This window comes from Kryptolebias marmoratus, linkage group LG19 (genome assembly GCF_001649575.2).
Source record: "Kryptolebias marmoratus isolate JLee-2015 linkage group LG19, ASM164957v2, whole genome shotgun sequence".
In the NCBI taxonomy this organism is placed as follows: domain Eukaryota; kingdom Metazoa; phylum Chordata; class Actinopteri; order Cyprinodontiformes; family Rivulidae; genus Kryptolebias; species Kryptolebias marmoratus.
This window is the reverse complement of record NC_051448.1, coordinates 20,138,947-20,155,176: the sequence shown is the minus strand read 5'-3', so window position 1 is coordinate 20,155,176 and position 16,230 is coordinate 20,138,947. Positions and strand designations below refer to the sequence as shown.

The 16,230-nt window shown below is 40.3% G+C and overlaps 1 protein-coding gene across 2 annotated transcripts in view; it reads left to right on the top strand.

Moving 5' to 3' along the window:
• Positions 1-3,484: 3,484 nt before the first annotated feature.
• The window catches only part of pnocb (prepronociceptin b), a 36,163-nt gene continuing 23,417 nt past the window's right edge, over positions 3,485-16,230 (top strand). The window contains exon 1 of one of the 2 annotated variants that reach the window (XM_017432380.2): positions 3,485-3,564. The gene's annotated coding sequence lies outside the window, so the exon portion shown is untranslated. Of the gene's footprint in view, positions 3,565-9,796; positions 10,245-16,230 lie in introns of those variants that run through there. The other variant, XM_025009601.2, reaches the window with a different exon arrangement.

Here is a 16,230-nt window from a genome sequence, read left to right as displayed (position 1 = left end):
CAGTCCCATGATCTTTCAACACAGGCAGTTTCACTTAATTTCCAGCCCTCCATCTGGGTACAGAACTTTTTATGTCAGTAAACTTATATGGCACTGGAAAGCAAATATAATGTGGGAGTTATGCATCGTGCTCCCTCTATACAAACATATGATATACTGCTTTGTGTCTGGCTGAATGCTTACAGTCTAAAAAAAAAAACTTTCCTGAGTTTTCAGTGGTTGACGCTGCAGATTTTCTCAGTCGGGGTGTAAGTCTTCTTCCCTGTGAAATTACGCCGGTTTTAGGATGGAAATGTAATTCTTGTTTCAGGGGAAAATTCATTTTCTGTCCCACTGTTAATAACAATCAGTTGCGCCTTGACAGGGGAAAGCCCGAGCCACCATAAAACACTATATAGATCCCTCACTCGGTTTCGTATCATTGGGTTTGATTGCGCAGGAGTACGGTAAAACACCTCAGCCTGATGAGAAGGAAAGGGGAGACCGGAGTTCAGGTCCGAGCTATCTGTTAGAGCTGTACGAATTCTTGACAGGGAGCTTGTGAGTCATCACTCAGCAGTTTTAGACAGACCCCCCACGCCAAAAGGAGAAATCTTTGTCCTCTAATTTCATTTTCATGAAGCCATTAGTGTAGGAAGTGAAAGTATGCGACTGTTACAGCCCTTGTACGGGACAATTATGTGTAGATTTAAGTATTTGTAGTTGATGATGTCTCATTTCATGAAAATACAGTATATTACAGGGAAAGCTCTAGGGGCATATGAAATATAGTTGTTGTTTGTTTGTTTTGTTTTTTTACCAGCTTTAATTTTCTCCCCAACTCTTTCTAAATTAGCGAATTAAATAACTCATCAACATAAAAATAGTGTAAAAGAAAACATAGTTTCTTCCTTTTTTTAAAAAAACTTTATTTACCACTTTCTAATTTAAGTCAAACAAGCAAATTATTGTTTCATTTGTACCAACCAACACATTTTGATTGTTTTACATCAGTTGAAATAAACGGCATCTGGTTTAAATTGACAGACATGACTGTTAATGAGAGAAATACTTACAAGACATCAGTTGTAAAACTTGACTTCAGAGGTTTTGATTTAATGTGAAGTTTAGCATGACTGCTCCTTCTCATTGAGGCAATCACTGCCACTCCACCACCACAGGAGGCGTTTATGTACACTACAGACAGCTGGTGGATAGTGGTGGTATCAATGACAGACAGGCCTCTCGGTGGCTGCTTGTTCCTCTGGGCTCCTTATCTCTGCCTCACTGAAGGCGCTGTCTGTGGACCCAATTCATCCATTACTATCAGACCCCACACAGGTTCAGGGTGAGCATTCACACCTTCACAGAGAGCCAAGGAATATCAATAGCTCAGAATGAGAAAACAGCTGAAGCGTTGAACTTCAAGAGCATAAAAGTAGGATTCTGTGTAGGGATTTCGTCATTATTGGGGACATGATCGTTGTGCTAATAGTCACTGGCTACTGAGTTGTAAAATCTGACCCAAGTTAGAACACATAGCTTCATACAAAACCAACCTGGTCCAGACTGAATATACCTGAACAGGTATTCAATGAATAGATTATTTATTAGGGCTATAGGGGTGGATGGATGGATGGATGGATGGATGGATGGACGGACAGACGGATGGATGGGTGAACAGGTGGTTGGATAGATGGATGGATGAACAGGTGGATGGATGGATGGATGGACGGACGGACGGACGGACGGATGGATGGATGAACAGGTGGTTGGATGGATGGATGGATGGATGGATGGATGGATGGATGGATGGATGGATGAATGGATGATGGATGGATGGATCGACGGATGGATGGATGGATGGATGAACAAACAGACTGATAGTTTTCCATGTGAACTTTAATTAGCTTCTGATTGCTCCTCAGACATCATCATGGTGCTTCTTATTACTGAAATACAGTATTTGGATGATTATTAAATGGTTTTCTGGTTAGATATATTTAAATATCTGTGTTCCTTAAATCCAAATAACACATTCCTTTAAATTAAGTGCAAGCATGAGTAGATAAGGACCACGTTTGGCCACAACATGTTGGTCAGCATCAAAAGATCAAATCAGTAATGTGTCCTCATTATTTTTGCTGGCCCCTTGACGTTTTCTAGAACAAATTAGAGCTTTTTACTTAACACAAGGAAGCTTTGACCAAAGTTGAAAAAACTTTTCAAAGAGAGTTTTTACTTTTCTTTTTTTTTGGTGCTGGGTTGTGAGAAGTACTTATAAATCAGAGTCTTATCAGCACTGGACAGTGGTCAGAAGACTCTGGGCTTAGAGGACAGAGGAGGATTCCTGACTGATGAACTGAGGCAGAGTGAAATATCACTTTAACTATGCTGATCCCAAACACATTGTAATTTAAGCTATTCTAGCAGAATTTCTCAACAGCAATCAAATGGACTCACCTAAAGTTTGGCTCAGATATTTGTGATGAAAAATCTGTATCACCTATGTGACACCATGTCCTTTGTTCATGAGATCTGTGTTCATGTAAACCAAGATGAACTGTAAACAGGGTTGATTTCATTTGTTGATGATCCAAACAAGAAAGCATTATTGCATTCCCATCAAGAACAGATATATTTTTGCACACACATAAAACCAGCATTTGGAGGATGAAATAACCAAAATGTCAGCTAAAATATCTTTTCAAATCTAAACTGAGCCTTTTTCTACGTATGTTTAAACTCCCAACCTTGAAAGGTATTCCTTTACCCAAATGATGGATGATTTTTCATATTTGTGGGTCAACAAGGTCAAAGCTATGTGGTAATTTAGCGTACACGAAGATGACCTTAGGAAATGTCCCGTCTGACTAACCCATCATTATACTGCCTCCGTGATCTTTCTATTCGACATTACCCGACAATGTTTGTTGTTCCATTCAGTAATATCATCTCTCATACAGGTGTGTCATTGTTGTAAGTGAAAAAAAAACCTAAACCTGTTGGTTTAACCTTTTCCAACACAAACAACCTCATCGACCCATGATCATCTCTACGGCACTGCTTTGATCAATGGCACTCAACTGGAATTTGAACATCTGATTGGAACCCCAATTGTCTCCCTGACCTTAGCATTAGGACGGCAATGGTCGTGACTTTTACGAACGTCTCAAACAGAAGGCTTCTAGATCAATCCCACAGTGGGTGTTGCGTATTTTTAGAGCCCCCCGTTGGTTGGCTGAGGGAGGACGAGGTCGGTGGCGTAGGCAAAGCCTCCTACGTCAGTGCGGGCCACCGGTTCATGTGTCTGCCCGGGGTTTGTGCGTAACAGAAACGGGGGAATCCACCTCTTTTTCTAGCTCTCTCCTGTGATATGAATGGTGATACACTTGGAGAGGGGAGGGGAGGGGGGAGGAGGGGGGGTCTGGAGGGCTGAGCCAGGAGGGAAGGGGTGTGCCATTATAAGAAGCCTCAGAGGAGGCACGCGTTTAGTTGTTGAAACCCTTAGCCTAAGGATACAAGCTGAGCCAACCCAAGTCCCCCGTGCCTGCAGAAGGAGATCTCTGTACGTCACATTTACAGGTAGGGAAGAAACTTTCTTTCATGTGAGCGTGAGAGCCCACCTGTGTAGAGGAATGATATGCCTGGCTGGAATAAGACAGGAGATAATACTTCTTTAGACATGAGAAAAGTGGGAATTAGCAAAGGAGTTCTTGTCTCTTGTATACACTAAAAAATTCAAACAGATCAGTGTTTTGTTGGTAGACTCAGTACAATGCCTCTCTCTTAAATTCACCTTTTTTCTCTTCCACCATTTGCTCTCCTCGGTCTCTGTCTGCCTTGTCTCTGTCTGCCTTTGAGATTTTTGATTTGTGACCCCTGAGATCAGTCGGTAAACAGCTCTTCTTACCTGGAATATGATTTCATTTTTCCATTACTCTGTTTGTGTCCCTGTGGCTCTGAAGGTACCACCGTCACCATCAGCTGTGCACACATTGCACCTGATTACTACTTAATTAGAAAGATACAAAGTCCCAGACCATGATGAGAGAGCCGTCGTCACCGAGCTGAACTGATTGTAGAATGCACAAAAAGACAAATCGTATTAGTGAGAAATTTGAAACAATTGAGAATTGTCTTCAGTTTGTAGGTGGATTAACCATCCAAAGTGGATAAGTTGTTCACAGTGCCACTCAGAATTAACCTATTCGCCGTTGGCTCTTGTTATGTTCATCATGGATTAGTTTATGTCAGATTAAATGCGTTCCACTGAAGCCTCAAAGACTCTCAAACAAAAGCTATTTTATTGTTTGTGAAGCAGCCTCAGTGTCAACCTGCAGTCAGGGCAAAAAGCTTAAGAGAACCAGCTGAATGCGCTTATTATGCTAAGCACATAATAATGATGATTGTAATGATAATAGTAATGAATGTGCATAATCTTTCCCCATTATCAGTAAAGACGATACTCGCAGAGAGCAGGAGAAAATGGCTGCCTAATGTGCCATTCTTGGATAAATGACTCCACATTAGGGGAATGTTTGATGAACAGTGAAATGTTTACCGGACAGAGTCAAATTTTGTATATTAGAGGGCTAATCAGAAAAATGTATTTTATAAGTGGTAAGTTCAATAGCTTGATTTTTTTGTTCTGTTTTTACTTGAAGTGGACCTTTTTTTTTTGCTTTTAAAAAACCCCTCGAAAGTTCGATTTACATACTTCGTCTTTTAAGAATGCGTTGGTTTGAAGAATAAGAAATATATCGTGAGGTAGAACCCCATTAGAGACGTCAGACAGACACCAAGGTAACATGCAGTATATTCCTCGATCTGTTAGTCCACCCACCCCCACCCAACCTCACCCCCACCCCCTCCACCTACGTGGGTTTTGCAGGTTTTCGGCCTTGCTGCCGTCACCTCGGTAAAAGTAAGGAGCTTGTCTGGTCGAGCCAGATTGCTTTCTTGGGGCTCCATGTCCAATGGATTTGTGCAGGTGTCAGCGCAGCTTAACAGCAACCAGATCAATGATGACACCACGTCAGCAGCCGATATCTCTGCAGGACCTCGGTGTTTAAACACACCGTAGACCTGAGCGCTGTTCAGCCCAAAAGCTTTTTGTTTTATGGCTGTCCGCCGATAATCCTGCTCCATCCGTTAACCCATTTTTGACTGTTTCTTTAACTTATTCGAGGAAATCCTAGGTAGTCATTTCCCACTATTGGGTCATATCAAAGCCAACTGCAAAATTTCTACTACTTGAAAATCCAACATCTGTTAAATTTCTTTTATACATCCCAATAGTAATTTGAGATATACTTCTGTAATAACCTAATCTGATAAAATGAAGGTGTTTTGATGTATAAACTAAATAAGAAGAGTAAAGACATCTAAAGAAATGTTAAAGCCGTTGCCAGTGGCTCATTAGGGTCACCTTGGTAACCACACCTGTGTCTGTCACTCCCTGGAAACACTTTAAATAATACAGACAGAAAGGCTGGCGAGAAAAAAAGCCTCAAACAGTCACTCTGAGAAAACGTTTACTAAAAAAAAAACAAAAAAAAAAACAATGAACAGGAAATGGCAGAAGCATCTATGTCAGAGATATGACATGATAGAAAGACTCTTCACCTCCAGTTTTGAAGTCAAAATCCTGAGCTCAGATACAATGGAAGTCAAGGAGAGTTTGGGTGTGGGCACTCTGCATTCAACCCTCCTGAAGCCCTCCAAAGAGAGCGAGACAAAGAGAGGTAGAGAAGCCCTTGTAACTTCGGGTCAATTTGACCTGAAGGCCACAGGAGGGTTAAAGGGAATCTGAGAAAAGAAAAAAATCTAAAGCACTGACAGACAACCTAGGTAAGAAAAGGTAAAAACGTTTTCATGCCTAAATTGTAAAAGGAAATTTTAGAACATTTGAACATCTATGCAGTAAAGGCTTAAACAATTGCAACTTCATTTGCAATTGTGTAAAAACTGTTAAAGACATCAAAATGCCAGTTCAGGCATGGAAAATTCAACTTTTTCATGACCTGCTTTTCTAAAAAAAAAAGGATCTAAGTAAAAATCTAAGTATTCATCAGCAGTAAATCTTTTTGTTTCTGTATGACTCACTGATCACACTTAAAACACTGAACCATAATTATATAATTACTTCACAAACTTGTGACCTCCCAAGTAGACTAATTCTGCTGCTCATTTCTAAATGGTTACTTATCAAATAGAAGTAAGAACTAAGAAGAAGATTTCTGAAGAAAATTTGCAGGGTGCCCAAAATCCTAAAATCTTCTTAATTTAGTATTTCCTTTTATAATAATAATCTAAGATGACAAAATGTTAATGTTTTGATGTATAAACTGCATAAGAAAAGTAAAGAGAACCAAGATCAAAGTAATATTAAATCTGCTGCCCGTGGCTCATTAGGGTCACCGCGGTAACCACACACCTGTGTCTCTCTCCCTGACAGCACTCTTAATGAGACAGGCAACCAAACAGAAGAAACCACACCTCAATCATTGCCAAAACGTTAAGTCACGCTGAAAAACATTCCTGAACTACAAAAGACAGAAATGTCTGGTCGTCACACACATGAATTCTTATACCTGGGTTTTTTTTTGAAGGAGACAGAACTAGTTAAAAGTTTGAGCTCAAATACAATGGGAGTCAATGAGATTTTGGATGTGCACAATCTGAACTCTGAGGAAATTTGAGGGAAAAGCACAAGTTCTAAAGTAGTGAGACACTTAGAGGGTGAAAGAAGGCAAAAATACCCACGTTTCAATGTATAAACGGTACAAGAAGTAAGTTAGATTGTTTAGAGGGCTTGGCTTTTGCAGATATTAGCCTACTTCCTATGACATGCAACTGCCAAAAGTCATAGCACAGTTATATGTTTTATTGTATATCTTGTCTTAGTTTTTCCAAAGCTACAGAAGGACTTGTGAATCCCAAACTGATGGGACCAAAAGAATAAGGCTAATGTACGTTCACCCTTGACCAAATGTAAACACGCTTCTAAAGCATTTTAGAAGATGCTAAAGGAAGAAATCGCCACACTGCTCTCCGCTCCTTCTCCTGTGGGCTCGCTCATATCTGATTGAGCATCAGCTTCAGCCTGCGTGAGAGTTTATCAGCCCGGCGCACCGCCGCTCTGTCTGCACTCTGCTGTGCTTGAACGGTATTGTTTTGGGGCTATTAACACAGCTTCGTGGGAGCTAAATGAGATGATTGCTGGTGTGACTCTCCCACCATGAAGGACTTATCTGATGCCAGAGATGTCACCCAGCTGAGTGTCTACCCTTAGGGCCGAATGGGCTCCCAATTGCAAGAAACCCTGCCTGTATGTCTGATGGAAACAGTTCCATCGACATTTGATCTGACGTGAAGATGCGGAGAAAGACACCTAATATGAAGAGTGTCACATTTCCATTAAATGTTTGGGGTAAATGAGCATTAGCGTGGCCTCTGCGGGAAACGAGGAAGGGGAAAAAAGCGCCGCCGTTTGTCTTATTGCAGCGCAATTTGTGCACTCAGCAGTCTGCCTTACATGAGATCTCCCAAATATCAGCGGTGGAATATAAAGAGAGTAGCAGGGGTTGTGATAAGAAGATTAGGACGATTAAGACAAAGAGGAATGGGAAAGATAAGACAAATCACCACTGCACGTTATCGGCGTCACAAACTTCATCACATGCCTGGTATAATTTACACTTAAAGCATCTTCAGCATTTGTTACCGTGCCGCTTTCTCTTTTTGACCTGTCAGATCTGGATCTGTGTGACAGTGGCAAGACTCGAATGCAGCAACAGGCCAGGTAATGGGTGCAATCTTGAAATCAGGCGCAGCAGAGCAACACCTAAATCGGATTAGACGCATTCTCTCAGATTAGTCATTTCAGGAAACATCCTGCGGGGAAGGGTCCAACATCTGTCTTTCTCCTGGTCCTCTGAGTCACACACTGGTTATCTGTGTCTGCACAGGCTGGGTTTATACTGCTGATGATCCTGTCACTAACTGAGAAAATCCTTCACAAACCAAAAGTTTTTCAGCGGAGTTATCAGTGCGTTCACAGGACAACCTGGGGACACATTCGGCGATGCCTTCAGTGGTCCTGCGTTGCACGTGTGATACAGTCAAATGGTGTCTGGCTATCATCAGTGTCCAATGTTTCAGGGCTCAGAAGCAACTAAAGTAGGACTGCAGTCAAAGGAAAAATACTAGAAAGTCTTTCCTGGTGTTCTGATTCAGTACTGGCTCCATGTTCGACCTCTGCCAGCTGTCCTTCAGCACAGAGACAGCCTCACTGAGGGTTTATTAGGTCTTTTGTTTGGTTAAGAGTGCAGGTACGTGGGAGTGTTTGGAAATCAAAGTTCCGAAAAGTACCGCAGCTGTTTAGTTACAAACTTTGCCAACAAATTGGGTAACTTCCTGCCTTGTTTCAGAGTTGAAGGGCAACACAGACACCTTTGTGTCCACTCCTGGCTGAATAATTTAGCTTGCTGTGTTGCTTTAAAGGGCAAATGAAAAGTATTTTGAAGCTAACATGAAACAATGAAAGTTGTAAAAGGTGCTTGTTTTCAGAGTCTCGAATTAAAAAATTACACTAATTTAAAGTAAATAATCAAAGATCTCTTTTGCATTTTTTTGTGATCCCTTCGATAAGTGACACACTGAGAGCCAGGAACTCAACCTAGGCAGTAAATAGTAAACACAGATAGTGTGCTGGTTAAATGATTCAGTTTGTTGCAATTAATTGTGTGAACTGACTCAAAACTCCAATATCTGAGTTATTCTTCAGCTTCCTAAAGGACAAGAAAGTTTGATGGATGTTGTTAGTTTAGCACCTGGTGAAAATTACAACCCAAAGTCTGGAGACTGACTGTGGAGTTATTGTTTTGAAGAGGACCACCTGAAATATAAACCTTCAACAGAAGAACCACCGCCTGTCAGACCGGCACCCGCAGCCTCTAGCTGCCCGAATGGGAAACTCCTTAAAGACTGTGGGACATCACTGTAAAGCTTGGGGGTTTCTCCTGTGAAATGTGGTGCTTTAGTTCCTGTCAGAATCTCTCCAGACCAAAAAAACAAAACAAAATGTGTTTTCAAACTGGTTCTCTTGTTAACAAAACTTGCTTCTTCTGCTTCTATTTTCCCTGATAAACACTGAAACAGTAACCTCCACAGTGTCCTACAGCGGTCTGCCACAGCTGGCCCCGCCTCCTTTTACGTCACCAACCAAAGAGGTAACTCCGCCCACACAATCACCCCACTTCGGGATTTTGACACAAAAACTCTAAAAACAAATCATTACCATTTTAACTCAAAGAAATGGACCACTGGAGTGTTTTATATGAAAGTGTTTAACTAAAAGACAAACATGAAAACTCTTTATTTGGATCTTTTATTTCATTTGCCCTTTAAATAAAGTGAAAACAGGTAGTGCGGTTCCTCAAATAGTTCTGACCTTGTGCATGTTATTTAACAATTTATCCTTCTTGGTAATTTCATAAAATAAGACTCAAATAAGACATATTTCTGTGTTTTTATGTGGAAGTACAGGTTTCTTTTTTTAAGCCTCATTTTTAGGTTGTGATAAAATAGCAATAAGGGTGTACTAAATATAGGGTTTTCTGCACATCAACCTTGCAGTTAATGGTTGGATCTGTCACAATGTGGGTTTTTGTGTATTTAGCTTGATTGAATGCCTGTGTTTTGACATTTCCTCCCAGCCTGTTCTCTTTTTTTAGTTTCTGCACCAGTTTCGGTTCCTAATGATTCCCAGGTGTTGATTTTTGTAATTAGTTTGCAGCCTTTTTCTGCTGTTCTGTTTTCCCCCTGAGGTGAGGGAGCAACGCCTATGTTCTACCTGAGGCGTTCTGTTCTTCTGTCAAAGTTTTTAGGCTGATGTTTTCTCCCGTAAGTCTAGCATTTTCTTCAAATAAAGACGCTTTTTGTTCTGTATCTGGGGTTCCGCACCGTGAGTCATTCACTCGGAGCGACAGAACGTGACACAGTGCCCCCTCCTGTCCATAATGACCCAGTGGAACCTACGCTCCAGCCTTTTTTTCCCCTCCTGATGTCCATCCAACCTGAGGAACTCTGGATTCTGAACTACTTGGTCCTGCAGCAGATAGCTTTATTCCAGGCCTCCACCGACCTGGGGGTCCAGTCGGAGGTCTGCCGTAAAGTGGAGGAGATAATTACTTCCTGGTGGTGGGCCTGTTTGCTCCCAGAGTACCGGGAGATCCTTCGTGGAGTCTTGCAGGCAAAAGGTGAGCTTATTCAAATGGCAATAACTCAAGTCCCCTGAGTTTTCCAAAGTTCTACTGAGCCTTAAGAGTTCAGTACTGCCGGCAGCGTCCCATCCAGAGCTTCGCCACTACAGAACCTTCAGTAGACCTGCTCTTTGAGGCCTGAGAATAACCAAACAACCATTCCTTGTGGGGCACCCCTCCATTCTCTGGTCGTTCCGAGCATTCTAGTCTTTATTTTGCTGGATGATACACCTATCAGTAGCTACCTGAGGTCCACCGTCTATGTTCTTCGTGAGAGGGTATCCAGAGCTGCAGACTCTGTGCGTTGCTTTCTGAGGGGTCCGAGGCCTCCCCCTCCTTCTCCACAACCAGCAGAGGTTTCCCAGGACGTCCACCAGGAGGTGGAAGTTGCTAGCAGCAGCACTGTGGTACTGTTTAAGTTTAGTTTTCCCTGTTAAGTAGTGTTTCAGACTTGTTCCCCAGTGAGGAGGAGTTGGGTTTTTTTTGTCTAGTCCCTTCATTCTCCCACTCACATTGGGGTGGGGCCTTCAGGTTTTTTGGGGGCGTCTGGTGCCGACCTTAGAGGGCGGGGGTATGTCACAATGTGGGTTTTTGTGTATTTACCTTAAGTGCCTATTTTATTTTATGTTTCCTCCCAGCCTGTTCTCTTTTTTCAGTTTCTGCACCGGTTTCGGTTCCTAATGATTCCCAGGTGTTCATTTTTGTAATTAGTTTGCAGCCTTTTTCTGCTGTTCTGTTTTCCCCGAGGCGAGGGAGCAATGTCTATGTTCTACCTGAGGCGTTCTGTTCTTCCGTCAAAGCTCCGATGTTTTCTCCTATAAGTCTTGCATTACTCTCGAATAAAGAGGTTTTTTTGTTCCGAGTCTGGGGGTCCGCCGAATAAGTCATTCATTCTGAGCGACAGAAAGTGACCGGCTCAGGTGCCTCACAGCTAGAACAGCTAATCATACAAAATAAAAATAAAAAACAAGCTGATGCTCTCTGGTCGATTTACAGCTTTGATGTGCAAACAAACTAACATTTCATTAGAGTTTGATTAGTAATAAGGGGGCAAATTTATGTGCAAAGGTGCCCCACACATTGCTATTTGACCATTATTCATTCCATGTTTTTTTCAATTTAAGTGCTCTACTCACAGCTTTTCTTTTTTTTTTTTTTTTTGCAGGGGGGGGGTCAAAATATGCAGCTCGATTGGGAGGAGTTTGCCGTGACTTTTGGTATCAGTATATCATATTGGTTAAACAAAACTTGCAAAGAATTTCTGCATACAAAACAATGGGATTTTCATGTGAACGGAAGTGCCAAAACTATTGTATATTTGTGCTTTTTTAAAACTATTTATCAAATACCGTATAGATCCTAAAATCTTTGTATAAATACAATAATTATCATATATCTGGCAGCACTATATATGACTTGTGATTTTATTTTATTTTTTCCCTGAGTGCAGAATGCGCACATCAAAACTCTCATTGACTTCCATTGTATCTTTTTAAAAGTGAATGATCTTTTAAATGTTACCAGATGGGAAACAACAAAATATTGTACTGTTGCTTTAAAACTATCGTATTTTGGCCCGAAGTATTGTACGCACGGAGTGAGGGGGGCGCTTTTTCACTCAGTGGGGTATATCGTAGTTTCAGGATTTAAAAAACTACTTATGGTATATCATATAAGACCTAAAACTATTGTGAAAATAATATAGTTAGCAGATATCTGGCAACACTGACTCCTACATAAAACACTGTAGAAACATAAAAGTTGTCACGTGACGATACGACAGTTATCAGGAATCTTTTCAAGACAACCTATAGTTTTCACACAGTGACTGGTAGTTTGAGATTTAATTTCTGCCTTATTAATAATGCTGTGAGGGAGTGAGAATTGTGTGTGGTTACCACGGTGACACAAATTTGCCACTGACAGCAGCTTTAACGTTTCTTTTGATCTCGGTTCTCTTCACACTTCTACACCTAAGGTCATCATTTTGTCAGCTTGGATTATTACAGAAGTCCCAAACTGGTATTGGACTTTACAGAAGAATGTTGGAATGTTGGGATTTCAGGCAGCAGCTGCACCCTTTACAATCTTTTCAGAGCTTTTTCTTCTTGGTTCTTACTTTTATTTCATCTGTAATCATTTAGAAATGAGCAGCAGAGCAGTTCTACTTGGGCGGTCACAGGTTTGTGAAGTAATTATCTAATTATGGCTCAGTGTTTGAAGTGTGATCAGCGAGTCATACAGAAACAAAAAGATTTGCTGCTGATGATTACTTGGTGTTTATTTTATTCCTTTTTCTTTTTGTTATTCCAGAAAACCTCAGTGAGAGCAGACTATAGGCTTGCTTGGGCTGGAACACTTGACTGAGAAATTTCTGAGTATAAAGTGAAACAGTAATGGGTCTCCATCTCTGAGATTGCTCGTGGTATCTGGTACTGGGTAATTGTCAGCAGATCATTTGAATTCTGGAGACTGGGTGATGGCGTTTCCATTGTACTGGCATATCTTAAAAATAAGTGGAAGCAAATCTAATCCTCCAACCTAACTCGGACATCGAAGAACGAGAACTGGACCACACTGTAGTGAATACTGAAAATATATACTTGTATGTTGCTTAGAAAGTGCATCAAACTGAGTAATAAATGAAACTCTTTGCTCTTCATTTCCTTACGATTAGTGACGTAAGAGTCCTGAATGAATTGTTCAAAACTCGTGAGTCTTTTTACTGAATCTGGAGTAGTGATTCTTCTTTTCCATTAACTCACAGGTTCAACCCTGCTACAGCTAGATAGCTATAGCTAACTGCAAAGAAGAGACCAGGCAGGCAACATGTCGCTGCTACGCTAACTGCATTTAATAAATAGTTCAAGCTAACCCAGCGGTGTCCGATCCTGGTCCTAGAAGGCTACTGTCCTGCATGTTATAGGTGTTTATCTGCTGTGAGGAGCAGGAAAAACAACTACAACGTGCAAGATGGTGGCCCTCCAGGACCAGGATCGGACGCCGCTGAGCTAACCGCAGCGTTATCCCTGTAGGAAAAAAGCAGCAGCTCTTGTTTCTTGTTCCAACTCAACTGGCCCCCTACCGTCCCGCTGTAAGCAATGAACAAGGAGGTCGCTCAGGTGTAGGGACTGTACTAATCACACCCCTGACTCAGTCGATGGAGTCAGGAATCAACATTACGATGTAAATCAGTGGGAACTGGGCCTGGAGCCACTCGCTGACTTGAAGCCATAATAGCTGTCTAAATATGCAATTTTTCAATGGTTCTGATTGGAATTTTTTGTATATGTGAGTCATCTATGATACAGAAATTAAATACTAAATATGCATCTTTCACTACCAAAAGTCCACAGCATAATTTGTAATAAATGAGCAAACTCACCAGAGTCAAGTTTTGCATCCAACATTTATGAGTTATAAACGAAGCCAAGGAATATTTGCTATCTTCTAAAGCAATTTTTACAAAAACCCTGATGAATGTGAGTTACGAGAACCCCTAAACAGCCATTTAACGATATAGAAATTGTGTTTTAAGTCAAAATCATTGAATGATTATTTTGACAGCTATTGTGGCTTTAAATGTATCAATTGACTTAAAAACCCCGTTCTTGTTGGAGAGTGATTCATTTAAACTCGAATCAGTAAAAAGACTTTTCATCACTAATCATATTTGACCAAGCACAACAGAAAAACTTTTATGTTCAGAAACTTTCAGGAAATCGTCAACATAAACATCTGTTTTCTAACCTTGGGATAATGTGTGAAAGAAGTTCAGATATTCTGAAGTGAGGTTCTGTGAAAAAACTATGAACATTTAATATCTTATTTAGAAATACGAGCTAACAGCTACTCCGTCTGAATCTAAGACCAGCGTGGCTGGCATCTTAAAACGGCTCCAATCTAAAAAGTTTCATAATGGCTTATGCAAATCAAATAAACCTTTACACCAGTATGTTATTCGTTACACAGTTTTTTTACATGGAATTCTATTTAGAAGCACAAATAGCGGCAGCAGGTAACTGTAGCACTTCCAGTGCAGCCAGGAAGGCCTATCCTTAACTGAAATTAATGTAAATTTAGTTTTTTGATTGAAATCTTACCTTTTGATTTTGTTTTAAAGGTACCTGTACATTTCTTCATTTCTATGTCATTTGAAAAAAACTGAGCAGAAAAATAAAATGCGGTTGACAGTCAAAACCTGAAAGATTTATAACCTTGATATGATGCTGTACGTTCCTCAAAACATATGACCGTTAAATAAAAAAATCAGTATTTTGGACAGTTGGATCTGGGTGTGAAGAGTAACACCACAAAATAAAACCACTAGTATTACAAAAAATAATAATAATGAAAGGAAATTAAAGCACAACAATCAATTTAGAATCTATGTGAGAAAATCTTTAATTCACTCAAATCTGGACAATTGATGTCTTCTCTCAGCGCCACAGTCAATCCTTTCGGAAATTTGTTGTTTCTTCTCCGGTGGTCTGTCAGCAGTAATCCACAAAGTAGGACAAGCAATTTCCTCCGGTGGCTTTGAAATGAAATTAACTCACAATGCTTTCATTAGTCTCTTCAAATATATATATATTTTTTAACAACATTTTTCTCGATTTCTGTTTTTAAATTATTTTTAGCATGCAGTAAAGTAAATCCCTGCTCACCGGAACAATCCTTTTTCGTTCAGAGGGAATTTACCATTGAAACCGTATAACAAATACCGGAGCTTTACAAAATCATCTATATGGAAACCACAAACCTCCTCCTTATGAAGTCTGATTTATTTTCTTAATCTCCTGAGGTACATTTTCTGTTGATTCAAGATGACCGAGCTAGTTTTCTTGTGTCATCTCAAGAAAACGCATACCTAACCCTATAACGCCAAACGTATCATATGTGATACATGAGTTTTTGAGACCTCCAAATGAGCAGTGTGACATTTTTTTCCCTAAAAAACCCGATGTATACAATTAGACACATGTAGTGCACTGATAATCCAACAGGGGGCAGTAACTTTCTCACCAGAGGCCTTTCCACTGATGCTACAAGACTGCCATCTCAAAGGACTGGGACACATGCGGTTTCAGCAGGAAAACTTTGCCAATTTTAGAAGGTTAAGGTAAGAAAAAAAAATTTGTTTTTGGGTGAACTATCAATAGGAACACTTACTGAGTTGATGCAATGTAAAATTACTTAGTATTTTATCATAATTTTTTTGTAAAACCGTGTTGAAAAGTGATGTATCAAATTTGATACAGTGGGTCAGTTAACTCGAAAAATCAGTCAATTGTCTTTTTTATTGTACTTCATGTATTTTACATCACGTCAAGCAATGTACAGTCTTTTTTCATATAAACTAATGACATGTTTGCATGTTCATAATTTGGTATATTTATAGCTTAAAAATAGATATGCAACTTGCACCTTTTGCTTATTTTCATTGAAATCTGACCAATTCAAAGATAAAATAAACACTGTTTTTTTGTGCATGTGTGTTTTTTTTTAGATGGCAAAGACATACACTGTTGAAGATATTCTAAATATGATTATGGATGGGAATTCAAGTGACATCGAGCAGGTAGGAAAACCTCACAAGTGGGGTTCAAGATGTGGGGACGTGGTGGGCAAAGTGGCTATCTATATGACTTTGATGTGTGCCAAGGGAGAGGAAATCTTGACCAAGAGAAATCTGATGTTGGTGCTACAGGAGATGTTGTCCTGAAAATGACCTCAACCCTTCCAGCAGGAAAGAATCACAAAGTTTTTGCTGACAATTTCTTTACGTCAGTTTCATTGGTAGAGCACTTGAAACAAAGAGGAATCTACTACATAGGCACAGTCCGAATGAACAGGGTGAAGAATTGCCAACTGATGGATGAGAAAAAACTGAAGAAAAAGGGAAGAGGGTCACTGGATTTCAGAGTAAACCAGGAAAACAACATCATTGTGAGATGGTATGACAACAAAGCTGTGAACCTGC